This window comes from Ascidiella aspersa, chromosome 3 (genome assembly GCF_963924565.1).
Source record: "Ascidiella aspersa chromosome 3, kaAscAspe10.2, whole genome shotgun sequence".
NCBI classification, from domain to species: domain Eukaryota; kingdom Metazoa; phylum Chordata; class Ascidiacea; order Phlebobranchia; family Ascidiidae; genus Ascidiella; species Ascidiella aspersa.
In genome coordinates this window covers 213,835-229,430 of record NC_139449.1, presented here as the reverse complement: position 1 = coordinate 229,430, position 15,596 = coordinate 213,835, and the positions used below count along the sequence as shown (strand labels likewise).

Here is a 15,596-nt window from a genome sequence, read left to right as displayed (position 1 = left end):
GCGAGTTTATCCGCATAACGTTAGCGCTGTCTGAAAAGCCACAGCGCAACAATTACGAGAATTTGGAATCCAACCCGGCTCTCTGTCGCCTCTAGCGGACAACGGCGGCTTGAGAGGCTGACAACTTGGCGAGTTTATCCGCATAACGTTAGCGCTGTCTGAAAAGCCACAGCGCAACAATTACGAGAATTTGGAATCCAATTCGGCTCTCTGTCGCCTCTAGCGAACAGCGGCGGCTTGAGAGGCTGACAACTTGGCGAGTTTATCCGCATAACGTTAGCGCTGTCTGAAAAGCCACAGCGCAACAATTACGAGGAATTTGGAATCCAATTCGGCTCTCTGTCGCCTCTAGCGGACAACGGCGGCTTGAGAGGCTGACAACTTGGCGAGCTCATTAGCATAACGTTAGCGCTGTCTGTAAAGCCACAGCGCAACAATTACCAGGAAATTGGAATCCAATTCGGCTCTCTGTCGCCTCTAGCGGACAACGGCGGCTTGAGAGGCTGACAACTTGGCGAGTTTATAAGCATAACGTTAGCGTTGTCTGTAAAGCCACAGCGCAACAATTACCAGGAAATTGGAATCCAATTCGGCTCTCTGTCGCCTCTAGCGGACAACGGCGGCTTGAGAGGCTGACAACTTGGCGAGTTTATCCGCATAACGTTAGCGCTGTCTGTAAAGCCACAGTGCAACAATTACGAGAATTTTGGAATCCAATTCGGCTCCCTGTCGCCTCTAGCGGACAACGGCGGCTTGAGAGGCTGACAACTTGGCGAGCTCATTAGCATAACGTTAGCGCTGTCTGTAAAGCCACAGTGCAACAATTACGAGAAATTTGGAATCCAACCCGGCTCTCTGTCGCCTCTAGCGGACAACGGCGGCTTGAGAGACTGACAACTTGGCGAGTTTATCCGCATAACGTTAGCGCTGTCTGTAAAGCCACAGTGCAACAATTACGAGAATTTTGGAATCCAATTCGGCTCCCTGTCGCCTCTAGCGAACAACGGCGGCTTGAGAGGCTGACAAATTGGCGAGCTCATTAGCATAACGTTAGCGCTGTCTGGAACATTAAGACTTATGTGATAATATTGAACTCTGAAAACGTGTTAGCTTTAAAACGTTAAGTTATCAAACAACTTACTTGGAATAGTCAAATTTTTGTTGCAAAAGATTTACCGATAAAGTCACTCTTACCTTTCAAAATTATTAACAGACCGCGAAGTTTAAAGCGGGGCTGCGGAGTCGGTTTAAAACAACCTGAGTCCGATGAAATAAAGGCGAGTCCCGAATCCTGCTCCACAGCCCTGATTTTAAGTCATACTTTGCACTAAATATTCTTGATGCAAAGGTTTAAAACATTTATATTTGCACCCAACTTTCTAATAGTTATCGTCTCTCGTGTATTTTATGTAAACTACTTCAACCAGTGGTGATAGTAAGCCTGAAAAACATACTGGAAAAATATAAGTTCGCTTTAAACGTGTCGCAATCTCCTTGGATGCAATTAGATTAAGATCTCAGATGCAAATTTGCGCACGACATCAAACGATAAGCTCACTTTTGCGATCGCGATCGCGGTCATTTAACGTCGGTCACTTGCCCAATTCAATTCACAATCGAGCGAAATTTTACCAAAACACTTCTACAAATCGCATTGAACTGAAAAACTCTCCTCACCGCGAATTTTAAACTCGTTAGCATGTTGCGCAACAAAATTCTTAAAAATACGAACTTTATACTTAATCTCTTTCTTTGACATTTTTCGTATTTTCAATTTATCAATAAAGTGATCCAGCACCACACGAACGATAAAAGATCCAGTTGCACTCTTTGTCAATTTAATTCTATCATCCTGTACGTCACGACTCTTACTTTTTACTGTGTTTTTCGCACTATCTGTACGAGTCACACCCTGAACATTCAACAAAGCAGCACTGTTACTACCGCAACTGTCTGCACAAAACACAACGCCACTAGTTTTATCACATTGAACTAACAAACTCTCCTCAACCGCCAATTAATGTTTATTTAAGTTTTTAATATTTTTTTTAATTTAGAAAATATAGGACATTCTTATAGATGTTGTGAAATTTTTTTCCTAAAATATTTAAGATAAATATGTTTAATTTGCCGTTACATTTTTGTGTTGACCCTGTGTGTTGGCTAGCTTTTGGAAAGAATAGTTTATGTAAATGCCTTGTTGCGATATTTTGAACTGCTGGTTTGTAATTGCAACATTATTATCTTTTGACCGAAGGTTTCTAAGAATATTCTTCAAAACCTTCTTCAAAACTAAAATGTAGCAAAAACATTGCTATCTTGTGTAGGGAAGGTTGCCCTTGATGGGACATTTTTGTTTCGAATCATTGTAGCTTTAAACTATAACAATAAATTTAAAATATTTTTGGTCGAACTGTTAGTTCCGTCATCCCTGCTTGTTTAACACTTTTAAGTTTTCCTTTAGCATTTGAACTTTTTTGGTAAATGGTGATTTAAAAATCGTATTTTGTCCCGTCTCATGAAACTTTGGACAGCATGAGCCGCGAGATGGGACACATGCAAACTATATTATATTTCTTAACATTCTTGATGTATTTATTTTACAAAGCTTAAGGTATACCATAAAAATACAAAAGCTTTCAATTTACCTGCGACAATTAACAGAAATTTCAAAATAGTCATTTTAAAAAACAGACATTTCCATTTATTTTTACATTTATTCAAAACAACGAATATTAGAAGTTAAAACTGACAGTCATGAGGTTATGTACATACATCACATATAAAGAGTGGTCCTTCTGGGTCAGCACATTTCTCATGTACCCATATTGGCTGCATTGTATCCAGTCTTCTGTGGAGGTCAAATAGCTTTCACCACACAGAGCGCAGGACCAATCTTTTTCGGGTGAGGTTCCTTTTTCATTTTGTGGTCTGTTTTTTCGGAATAAATTTTGTTTTGTTTTTTGTACTGCAGTGTAATTCTGTTATTTCCAATTCCTTTTTCCTTCAAAGTCTTTTTATACGGTAATTCTGTAAGTAAGTAGATGACTGCGCCCTTCCACTTCTTTTCTGGTTAGTGGCAACTGGTGGAGGGCTGACGTCATAAACCGAGATGGATTCTAACGGCACCCCTCAGAAATAATTAATAGATTGTGACACCCCTACAAGATTTTTCCGTATGTAATCCACTAGAATGTCACAATAAACGGAACTGGAACAACACACATCAACTCTACACACCTTACGAAGTTTTAATTGGATTTATTCCACTCTAATCTTACACAAAAAGCTGTAAAAGTTGTAGCAAAAATCAGATTCTTGAAGATTTCCAAATATGTCGCGGCACCCTTGAGGATTAGAAATAACACACTAAGGTGCCGCGGCACCCTGGTTGAGAAACACTGCTTCACACACATGGAACAAAGTGAATTGCCTATCACTCCATTTCTTACTCACTCCCACAAAGCCATCGGGCGAAGCGCGAAAAAAGTGCCTTTATTTGGTTAAAATTTTAATTTAGGAGACGCGACGCATTGGTTGAAAAACACACATTTCTCGATTTAATGTCCTATATACATATTGCTTGGGCATATTTTTTGCGTAACTTATCTTGTTTGAAAAGTGTTACTAAAAATACAATGGCCTGAGGAAAACAATCTGAGTCGAAACCGACAATAACTTTGCCAAAATTTTTTAAAATTTGAAGACTATAAAAAATATAAAAATATGTTTGAAAAGTGTTAATAGAATACATCAGTATAAACATCAACACGGATTTAGGAAATATCTCTCAACCTCACTTGCCGCAACAGAATTATATGAAAACCTTTTAATTAACCAAGAAAAACATAGATATAGCTGTGTAGTTTTCCTTGATTCAGCCAAGGCCTTTGATGCCATAGACAACCAAATATTACTTAAAAAACTAAATCATTATGGTATCAGAGACCCACCCTTGAAACTAATAGAAACTTTTTTAACGCAGAGAAAGCATAGTAAAAAAAATAGAAAGAACTCTTTCAATCAATTCAGTATTAAAATAAGGGATAATAAATTAAACAGGTAAATTCCGCTAAATAATAGGCCTCATCATAGATGATAAATTGTCATGGATACCTCAATTAAAATGATCGAACAAATAAATTCTATGAGAATTGGACTTTTATCAAAAATGAAATATTATTTAGACCAGGGAGCAGAACCGTTTGGCTTTTCAGGTTCAGGTTCGGTTCGGGTTCAAGGATTTTGTCGAAATTCGGTTCAGTTCCGATTTCGGTTTTAAGCAATTTAAAAGTTCCGGTTCAGCTCCGGTTCGACTACATTTAGTTTCAAAACCGGTTTATAAAGTTCCGGTTCGGTGCAATATGAGATGAAAATGTGGGTCAATAAATGTGGAGTTACGTGACGTAAACATGCTGCTCGTTATTAAAATACCTGAAAATTAAAAACAATGTAATCAGTATTCACTTTTTTATAAAATTTCAACATGGCAAAACTCGACTATGTAAAATATAGGTTGTGACGTCATGCTGGAGTGAACCGCTTTTGTTGACAGGTTCGGGTTCGGTTAAGGTTCTTTTAAAATATAGGGTTCAGTTCCGGTTCGGCTACTTACAATTTTACATAAAACGGTTCAGGTTCGGAAAAATTTGGAGTAAAACCGGTTTATTAAGTTCCGGTTCGACTCCCTGATTTAGACAAGCGGTTCTCAACCTGTGGGCCATAGGTACTTTTCAGGTGGGCCACAGACCAATTTAAAAAAAAAAGCTGGATTTATGGAAGAATTTAGTTTCATTTGTGTCATTATACCTAAGTTTACAGGAATAATGGCTTGGGGAGGAATTGAAGGAATGTAAATAAAACGTAAATTAATTGTTCAGAAGCAAGTACCTCACTAATGCACGGTTCAATAAATAATCTGTTTAATATAAAAAACTATTGGGCCACAGATTTTTAGTGCAACGAAAATGGGCCACGAAAGAAAAGATTGAGAACCACTGATTTAGACTCTCATGCACTTCGCCTTTTATATTATAGCTTAATCAATACTCATCTTCGATATTGTGTTGTAACCTGGGTAGAGCTTATCCAACTAAATTAAAACAACTTGAAGTATTACAGAACAGGGCAATCAACATTTTAAGCGGCACCCTCCCAAAACAAGATTACTTCCATTTATACCGTAATCATTCAATATTCAGATTACTCGACCTAACCAAATTGGAAATACTGCAAATAGCGCATAACTTCAAAAACAACAAATTACCAGAAACATTGGCAAATTTGATGGCCCCTCTAGAAAACTTACATTCCCATAATACAAGGCTGCGGGGTAAACAAAACTATTTTCAAGTCGGCGCCTCCACCAACTCAGGAAGAAAAACCATGAGATTTTTAGGGCCAAAATATTGGGCGAATTTAGAGATAAATATTAAACTATTACCATACAAGTGATTTGTTAAGGCGATTAAACTAATGTTGTTGAACTCTTACCACGAGGGAACGTAAACACAAAATCAAAACAAGCCCTAGGCAAATGAAATGGTTAAATCATGTAATCTTCGAAACAGGGGTAATAATGAAGTATTTTACACAAGATGAAAAACACTAGTTAAAATTTTAGGTACAAAAAACCCTGCGTGCAATCAGTTCTGCATCAATAGTTGTTATAAATCATACCATTTATTTCTCAGGCAACCTTGGATTTTACGTAAAAAAAACGTTACGAAAATCAAACTGAATAAAGTAAAACAATGCAGTGAACTTTAATGTTGACAAGGCAATTACAAACAACAGAAAAGTATAAAAATATCGAGTATAAAAATATCGACTTAATAAGAACAAACAAGACGCTAAATGTGTGGACAGCAAACAAGCGAGGTCGTCATTCTCGTCGAAGCAAAGTTGTGAGGCGACGTTTGGCTTTGGCACAAACTCACTTATTACAAGGCAACGAGCAAAACGGCAAAGCGCTTTGGGGAGACGAGCGCTCGCTCAAATAAACACGGCTGTGGTTTTGGGAAAGGTCGGCCAAACATGAACAAAACAAAAGTAACAGCGGTCAATAAGAGGGATGACGTCACATGTTGCATCTAAACGTCCATAAGAACACACATTTACAAGTTTATAAAAGTTTTAGGTTGAGAGGTGTTAGTTTTAAAACAAAAGCTACATTAGAAAGATGTTATCGAAAAAAATCCTTTATGTATTGTTTAAGTTGCGATGAGACGCAAAGATGCCTTTCAACTAAAACCATTTTATCAAAATGGAACATACTACAACCCCAATGAAAAAAATAGAAATTACGCACAATAGGTAAATAATAAAAGGCGTGGCGTGTTGCCCACCCCCCGGAACCACCCCTGCCCCTCATTTCGCTTCCATCAACAGGAAAGCTGATAAATGTTTCGCATCACGGAGGGACGATTGTTGGTCGCTCGAAGCAATCCAAGATCAGTCAAACTTCATTTCTAAAAATCCACTCTCTTCATCTGCAAAACACAAGATGAAAATTTGAAAGCTGATAAAAGTGTTTTCAACTGAAAGAACCCGTCACATCTGTTTACAACAATTGTAATCTAGCCCATCTGATGTTGCTGTATTTACATCGGGGGTAAATTAAAAAAGTGTTGTTAAACTGGGTCCGTAGGTGAGTTGAGACCCAACCAGTCACATCTGTCCCCCACAGTTTATCAAGAGTTTCCATAATAATAACAACAACTGTTTTGTAACTGACTTTGAATTAGCGCAAACATATTACTTAACTAATTTTCCTTGCTAAGGCTATTATGTCACACTGTTCGTATTTGTGGTTTAAAAAAAATAATTACAATATTAAAGAACATGTAAAAAAGTGACAACATTTTAAATATTTTTTTAAGTTAAAGTCGTATTTCACGGTCGTAGAAAGCTTGTACTAAACATTAATTTAGTTGCAGGGTTTACAAATTAGACATTAAAAATGTAGTATGTAAAATTATTTAAAGATGCATGGTTAGAGAATGAAAATTGAACAATAGCTAAGAAGAGGCACTTTGCATAATAACATCCATTATGTAATGTATACTGAGCTAAATGATGTACATATGTAGTGAGTGATGTTACTTTTCACAATTTACATTAGAAAGGAGACAAGCGAGAAATAATTTAGGATAATATAATAAATAAAAAAAAGAAGTCGCGAAGTAACGGTGATAAGAACTGCAACGGTAAAATACACCCGCAAGGCGAAAGTAGTGAGGTCAATGGGAAGCAACAGATACACGCAAGAAGGAATTAGTAATAAAATAAAATAAAAAAGAACTCGACGATGGAAATGCGCGAATATACCATTTATGTATTAAACAAATACAAGGGGACTGAGAGCGTGTCCACATTGAGAGCGGGTTTGTTTATACAGCGGCACAAGCCCGCTCTCAATGTTGACACGGTAAGGGGCAAATGATCATAAGCGCAATAATATTGCAACTGGGCAAAAAATATATAGTAGTCAAACAATAAATAAAAACACAATGGAACAGGGTTTACAAGACGGGACAAGAAAATCAAGCTGAACCCGATATCATTTTGTCAATATATTACACACAGCGTATTAATACAGAATTCCCATTAGTAAAGTTGGTTGCTATGTTTTAAAAAAAAAGGAATTATGAAATATACAAACTACTTTTTTTAAGTGGCTTAAATGCAATTTAGTTATCACAGGGTTTTAAAAGCAAGTAGAATTGCTGTTTAACTATGAAATAATTTTAAAAAGATCGGTTATATCCAGTCCTCATAAAAAAACATTTGAAAGTGTAATAATATTTACAAATGATCAAATATTACATAGTTTTGTTTTCAGATAAATTTAAATTAAAAAAGTTTGATAATATTTACAAACAATTTAACACCTTAATATTACAACGTTTTAAACCAAACAAACTTAAATCACAAAATCACCACTGAAAGTTTGTATTACATAAATATATTTTTATTGAAAAAAGTTTGATAATGTTTACTACAAAATCAAATATTACAGCCTAATCCATATATTAGGGTTTTTAAACAAGAACAAATCAAATCACATAAGTTCACCTCGGAAAGTTCGTTGTAGAAAGCTTTCTCAGCAGTTGCGATGTTCGTAACAATGTCGGCGCACAGGACGACCCGCGAGTCGAAAAGGTCAGGTTAGTTCTTCATGAAGTTGTGAGTTCAGCGTCTCATAAGTATCATGGGCCTCTGTCACGTGATCCTGGGCCTATCACGTGAATATCGTGTTCAAAAGATAATCCGCAATAAAACATAAAGTATATGCGGAATGCAAGTTTATTCAAACTCCATTTTTTAACAGTTTTATTTTGACTACCACTCAAAAGTTTTGAGATCTCCATTTTGTTCAAATATGTAAAAATACGCATAGTTGCTAAACGTTTGTTGATTGTTGGCATTTTATAAAACAATTGTAGAAATAAACTTTAAAAGGCCTACTTACAAAGGCAAACTGCTAGTTCTGTGCTGCAAATACATAAGTAGGCCATAAGTTAAGACCAACTCAGTACAACCTAATATTTAAATGCAACGCCTTGAAAAACAACTTTTTTTAAGTACACAGTAAATATATGTGAAATTAAATATATTGTCAAAATGGCTCTATATGTTCAATAAAACAGATGTACACACATATGTTTCATCGAATAAATGATATGGTACTGTGGATCCCCTTCTATGAGGTTGCTTGTACTAACAAATTGAGCAAGCATTGGCGCATGGTTGTTTCTCGATTGAAGTTCATTCCTTTTCGCGTTTTTTCGACATTCCCTTAAAGTTTTGAACGCTTCACACGTTTTAATTTCGACCAATGTATTTTACAGTTAACGGAACGTTTAATAGTTGCAAATAATCTCTACTTTTGTTGCGGCTGCGCCTTCATCATCTTGTTTGTCATAATAAGAGCTCAAAAGTTACGTTTAAAACAGCTGTCGCTTTACAATAAGTCAGTCTGCCAGTGTTCTTAATCTTTTAAACTTTAAAGGGTATAACCTAGTAAGAATATCAACGCCCATGTAGAAGGAAGCATTTTGAACGTGTCGAATATATCTTTATTCATATTCATCATCCTTAAAATAAGACTAGCTTTACAAACAGGATGCAGCAGGCAACAGTGTTATGGTTGTTTCTCGACTTGCTCCCCTCTGAGCCTGTGTAGCTTAGTTGGTAGAGCGATGGTCCCGGCTTGACTGGAGGTCGTGAGTTCGAACCTCACCACAAACTAGTTTTACGAACAGGATGCAGCAGGCAACGGTGCTATGGTTGTTTTCACGACTCGCATTTAAAGAGCTTCGACATAAATTTCAAGTTATTGCGATTGCATTTATTTAATATAAGCCTATAAAAGAGGGGCCATATTTTGTTCCACATTTTTTAAATTTATTTCCTGATGAATTATATTTCCACAAAATTTTGTATCTCGCTGCGATCGTCAATTCTTATCAGGCCATTTGTAATAAAAGCATCGTGAGGGCAACAGTTTTACTTAAGTGTTTAAATTTTTCTAAAATAACCAGGGTCTTGCTTTTCTTTGGCATTTTTATAGTTGTTTGTCTTTTTGAAATGACAAAAATCTAGAAGCATTTTCAAGAGTTTTGCACAAACCCGAAAAAATAACGGCAGTCAGTAAAACATCTAAAACATTTTGCCAACTCAGCCAAGGCCCTAGTAATGCAGTACTTCATGTTGTTTAAATCAATGTTTTTCCAATAGGTTAAAATTTTAATTTTTTTGGTCAAAAAGTAATCGCCCTAATCATGTGTAAAACACTCAATTTATTCAAACCTGAGTAACATGATCTTGTAGGACAGATATGACCTCTGTGTTCAGTCAGGCATGAAGGTCACTGTGCAGAAGATTCGTCGTCTGAAAAAATAAAATATTAAATTGGGTTGGGAGTATGATGTCCATATCACACCCCGATAACAGTTTGATTAAAAATTTCAGCCAGCATTTGTGATTGAATGCAGCAATGATACAGGTGCGCCAGAAAAACCTACCACATTTTAAATTGTCACTGTACCAAAGCTGTAGCAGTCTGACAGGAGGTTGAATTGAAACTTTGCAGCAAATGACTTACCATTTGTGTTTCAGATGTTAGTTTTTATAAGTAAATGATGTTTTGTGCAAATTTTTAAAAATTTGTATTTGTATGTAAAATGGCCTGGACTGGCGAACACTGTGCATTTATTGTGGAAGATTTCGTTAAAAATGGGGAATCTGTGACTCGAGGGCGCCATCTACAGAATGTAATCTTTAAAACATAAATACATCAAATGGTAACCTTGTGACTTTGAGATGAGACAATAAATGGTTTGATTGCTTATACATTTTGTCTCTTTTCCATAATTTTAAAATTGAAATGCGGTAGGTTTTTCTGCCGCACCCTTCGCCAGTCCAGGCCATTTTACAAACAGATACGAAATTTAAAAAATTTACACAATACATTACAGGTATCTGTACGAACCAAAGGTACATACTTCATTGCATTACCTCACCAAAAGTGTAGAAGCATAAAACAAGAAATGTTTTGAAAAAAGTTTGCCCAGGTTAAGTGGATTGTGGCACAAGCTGGCATCTGATCAGTATTTCATTCTACTCACAACTTTATTTCAATCAACACTTACTTTTGAGAGTGTTGCGACCATATCTTTTCCCATCCAACCGTCTCCGTAAACCTCTCCCAGCGATGCATAGAAATCATTGGCTGCCGACTGCATTGCTAAAAGTTAAAAAAAAGTAAGCAACCTAAAAAAGCTAAAACACTTTTGGTTTTAAAGAATCTCATGCAAACAATTTAATTTATTTTTTCAGAAAATATATTTTTTACAAAAACCGATAATGCTTGTTGTTATGCGACGGAATATATATTTTTGTGAATTTTAAGAAATAATTTAGGCTTTGTATATGTTTTTTAAATCAACAGTTTAAATATTTAGCTTTAAAAAGCAAAAAAAGAAAATGTAACAACTATAATTCTCAAAATATCTTGTTAAAAAAATCAAAACTAATGAATAAGTAGAAATTTCAAAAATATGAACTTTACCGATTATGGATTGCAGGTATCTTTTCATATCTTGCTGGAACTTTGTAAACTGAACCTGAAAAATCAAGTAAATATTTAGAAAAAGTGATTTTTCAACCCATGGGCAGCGAACTAAAACTTTGTCGCCATTCAATCTGGTCGGGTAAAGACTAAAGTAATTCACATGCTTAGATTTATTGAGGTTGCTTCAAGCAAGATTTCTACAAAATTTAAAAAATTTGGGGAAATTATGAGTGAATTGAGTAAGCAATACAAAGACATCTGACTTGTTAATACTAATTTATTATGTTTTTCCCTTAAAAATGTTCAGCGGGTAGAATTAGGTCGGCAAAGCTTTGCTGGTATAGCTCAGTGTTTGGGACGCTGTGAAAAAAGTTAAGAAACACTAATATTCTAAGAATACAGTTAAAGTGTTAAAACATTTTTACTCAAGTGTCTTAAACTGCTTGTAATTTTTTTACAAGGGATTCATTTTTGCATACCTGAGTACTGTTAGATCAATTGAGGCCAAAATAGAAAATAAAAACATGATAAAAAATATACGGTAAGTTTTATAAATTAGATTTGTTTTTTGACTGCAGACCTGGCATCATTCTATGGAGCATCGGTGAAGAAGTGCTGTTTAAATGCATCATCCGACTAATAAATTATAAGCCAGATAACACCCATTTCTTTGAAATTACTGTAGTTATTCTTTAAATTTTATATACTTGTTTAACTGTGATGAGGTCTTAAGATTTTCAAAAAACCAACAGGATTGAAACAGTTTTATAATGAATGCTTTCAATAATCTTTGTTAATATTCACTGTGTGGCGGTGAAATAACAAATAATTCAAACTGTTAACACTAGTCTTTGGAAGAATACATTTCATACAATACATTAGGTTTCATTGAAATGAATTTGTGGCTAATTATGTAAAGAAAGCTTAACTGTTGACAAAACACTTCAAACATAATCAATTCTTTATCAAAACACTGAAATCTAGACTCTAAAAGCATTAATATTAATAAACAAGCATTAATGCAATACAACTAGAAGCATTTAATTCACAAAAACAAAGATAACAACAATTTAACTAATATATATCAAACTGTTGAAGCCACTGTAATAGCACTAGCATAATTCAGCAAAGATAATGTCATAACAAGGTGTGGGTTATTTATTAATGCATTTGCTGGTTTTTAGTTTTATATTTTAGTGTTTTATTAAAATTATAAATGTTGCCTTGGTGTCCTTCAGATATGTTGAAATATTTATTCAATTAAGCTCGTTGGATATGTATTTGAGTTTATTAACCTATTGGTTAAGTTTTATTTTGCATTGCATTAAGTTTGAATTTTTGAAAGCAAGAACACTAATTTCAAATTCTTATATTTTTTAACAAATTATAAAAAACAGATTTCAAACTATCCACAAAAAGCTACAAGAAATGGAGATTGAAGTGGCAACAGGTTTTGGATGACGACTTAATTAACCGAATCTCACTTTCGAACAACAACAACAGTTTGAAACATGAGCTGCTGACAATACACACCACTGTGACATCACTTGAGAACACTTCAATAATAGCTAGAGTGAAAAGTAAGGGACTTAATAGACTGCTTTTCTAGCAAATACGTTTCAGTATTTTTAATTTCCTTTACTACATTTTATTCGTTTTATCTTCACTTTATTTCCACAGTTAATGATGGCATGAGTTATTGCTAAAAGTTGGAAAATATAGAATCTGTTGATTGCATTGAATGTTATGACATTTAAGTTGTAATAGAAACTACTATCTCTTGCAATATACTGTTTTTAAAATTCTAAACTCTTTTCAACATTTTTCCAGTAGATTAGAATTCCCAATCTAGAAATTACCTAAAATAATAAGGAATTGCAATTTGTTCCCTGAGAAATGTGAATGACAAAATTTTTAAACCAAGATTGGCAATTTTTAGGCTGTATTTTCAATTGCAGTTCAGATATTTGTTTTAAATGAGAAACTTAAAAACGCCATTGTACATTTTAAGTAGTTTGGGTCAAAATGGAAATAACATTAGAACTAGAATTTAAACATACAAGGAATCCCTAAATAACATTAGAATTAACTACAAACTGATCCAATTGATCGCAATAAAAACTATAGCTATCTAGTTATTAGCAAACGTGTTTCATGGAATAACAACATATTTTATTGTACATATGTGATAAATTAAATGACAGCTCCAAAAATGGGGTAAGTGGGGATTTGGGGGCTTTAAGAATACATTTTAAGTTAAATAAAACTGAAAAATAGATTAGTGATGCTTTCTTGCCTTTGTTCAATATGAAAATTACGAGGCTTCTGTGTTTTTAAAGAAAAACGTGCAGTATCGTGTTAGGGGAAGTCCCAGATTTTAGCAACTTTAGTGTGATAACTTTGGGGTGTCTGCAGAGCCCCTAAATGTTGTCCAATTGTTTTGAAAACTTACGAAACTCATTTTTATGTTACACATAATGGGAAATCAAGCAGGAAGCATAAATTTTCAAAAAAAAGGTTAAATATGAACAACCCTAATAATTATGTATTTAGCTGAAGTGCAACTTTTCAAAATATAAATTTTACCAATTCGCTACAAATCTGGTTTTAAACATTTTGGAGCAGAATTTCGAAAAGTAAAAGTTTTCTAGTTAGTTTAAGTTGGAGATAAAAGTACGGGAAGTGACTCATTGTTGTTATTTAATCAAGATTTACCTGTTGCTTAGTAACAAGGTGAACGTAATTGTCGATGATTTCATCCTTGGTTTCTTCGCCACGCCCGAGCGAACACAGCATCTGCAAAACACAAAACACGATAACATATGACAAACGCAGAGAATGACTCGTACAAGTAAAAACAAATCCATATGGTTCATTACAAATACTACTGTAGGAAAAAAGCATAAAATTTAAATCAAACAGGAACACTTAAAAACATTATTTTCTCAAGGAATGGTGAGATTTTTGCAAGTTATAGTAACCATAGCGACTTCATTTCAAAAGAAATATTCAAAGAAACTATATTCAAGATTGAATCTCTAAGTCAAAAGTTTTATTCCGATTAAAATTTCTCTTTTTCAAATGTCTAAAGTATATGTATAGTTGGTAAGATAACTATAGAATCCTAGTTAATCTGACAAAGTTTCCGCTTTCAAATAATCATGACTTACTTATAAAACGGAACAAACAATTGGGTTCATTGCAAATGTTCTATTATAAAAATTCAAATCCACAAAAAATTAAAAAACTCAAGTATAAGACTAGGGATGTTTAAAGTAGAACATTGAACCTTGGATTCCAACAAGCTGGACATGTACTACAGTTTCCAAATTGCTTGAAATAGCAGTTGTTAAGAATGTTAACATTTGTTAGAATATATTTTTGATTACAATATACACAGGTGAACACTGTGGGCCTTGTAGGGTTATATGAGGAATGAGTCCTCCTTCAAACAAAATCGTGGTTGAATAATTTAATAAAGATATACTAGGATTCAATATTCTGGATTCGTTGTTCTAAATTCGAAATCCAAAGTTCTAGAATCCCATGGGATTCCACTTTAAACATTCCCCATATAAGACACATTCAGACTATTAAATAAAAAAAAATTCTGCCTAAAAAGGTCATTTTATTCAATTACTGTAACTGTAAAAAAAATAAATACAACACAAAGTTAATAACTCAAACACAATGGAATCCTGCTTTAAAAAATCATGACCGAGTCTGCATTTGTTTAAACCTTTCGACAAGATCTTGGGTGTGGAGCTTAAGTTTGCAGGTTAACTTTTTCATGCACACTGGAGGTGCAGAATCTTAACACAACTCAGCCTTTTTATAAAACCTGTCTGCATTCTGTGGCAGGTGCACACCCAACCTTTTTATAAATTTGTGTGTACACTCAGGCGCGTAGCGTGACCATTTTAAAGGGGGGTGTTCCGCAATTTCAACTTAGGGAATTCCCCTGTTTTCCGTCTGACTGTAATGAATAATGACGTCATAAAAAATAAGCAGAAACACTTAACGTCCAGCAAAAGCGAACACGTGCGTCGTATGAACACCCCTAGCAGGTACGGGCAGAGCCCGAAAAATTTTACGTTTTGTGTATTCTAGACGCTAAAAACGGCGATTATTAGGAGCTTACGGCTGTTTAAAGTCGTCTATTTGACGTTAGAAAAGTACAACACTCCGTTGACTCATTAACGTCCGATTGGCACGTGATTTCAATTGTGCGCGAAAACTATTAGATTGTTGTGTCAGAACAGGCTCTGTGACGTGTCAATCACAAACTGTTGCACTTCGTTGTCAGCAAAATTAACGATGCTTATCAACAAATCTGGTGATATTTGGAGTTTAGTTTCGCCGATTGTATGAAACGTGGCTTCAAAATCGCCCGTTTTAAACTCGGTATAATTAGTAAATTATTCAGCTGAAACTGTACGAAAAAGAGTTAAATGTTAGTCAAGCGATAGCAATACTGTTCTAGTGCACAGTGTTTTTGAAAGTTTGTCAGTGAAAGCAC

The 15,596-nt window shown here is 34.8% G+C and overlaps 1 long non-coding RNA gene across 1 annotated transcript; it reads right to left on the bottom strand.

Moving 5' to 3' along the window:
• Positions 1 to 9,699: 9,699 nt before the first annotated feature.
• LOC146157707 (uncharacterized) lies at positions 9,700 to 13,875 on the bottom strand. The gene is made up of 4 exons (XR_014494712.1): positions 13,793 to 13,875; positions 11,075 to 11,129; positions 10,656 to 10,750; positions 9,700 to 9,894 (listed from the first exon to the last, which is right to left on the bottom strand). It is a non-coding gene; the product is annotated as an uncharacterized LOC146157707 (long non-coding RNA).
• Between the last annotated feature and the right edge of the window lie 1,721 nt (positions 13,876 to 15,596).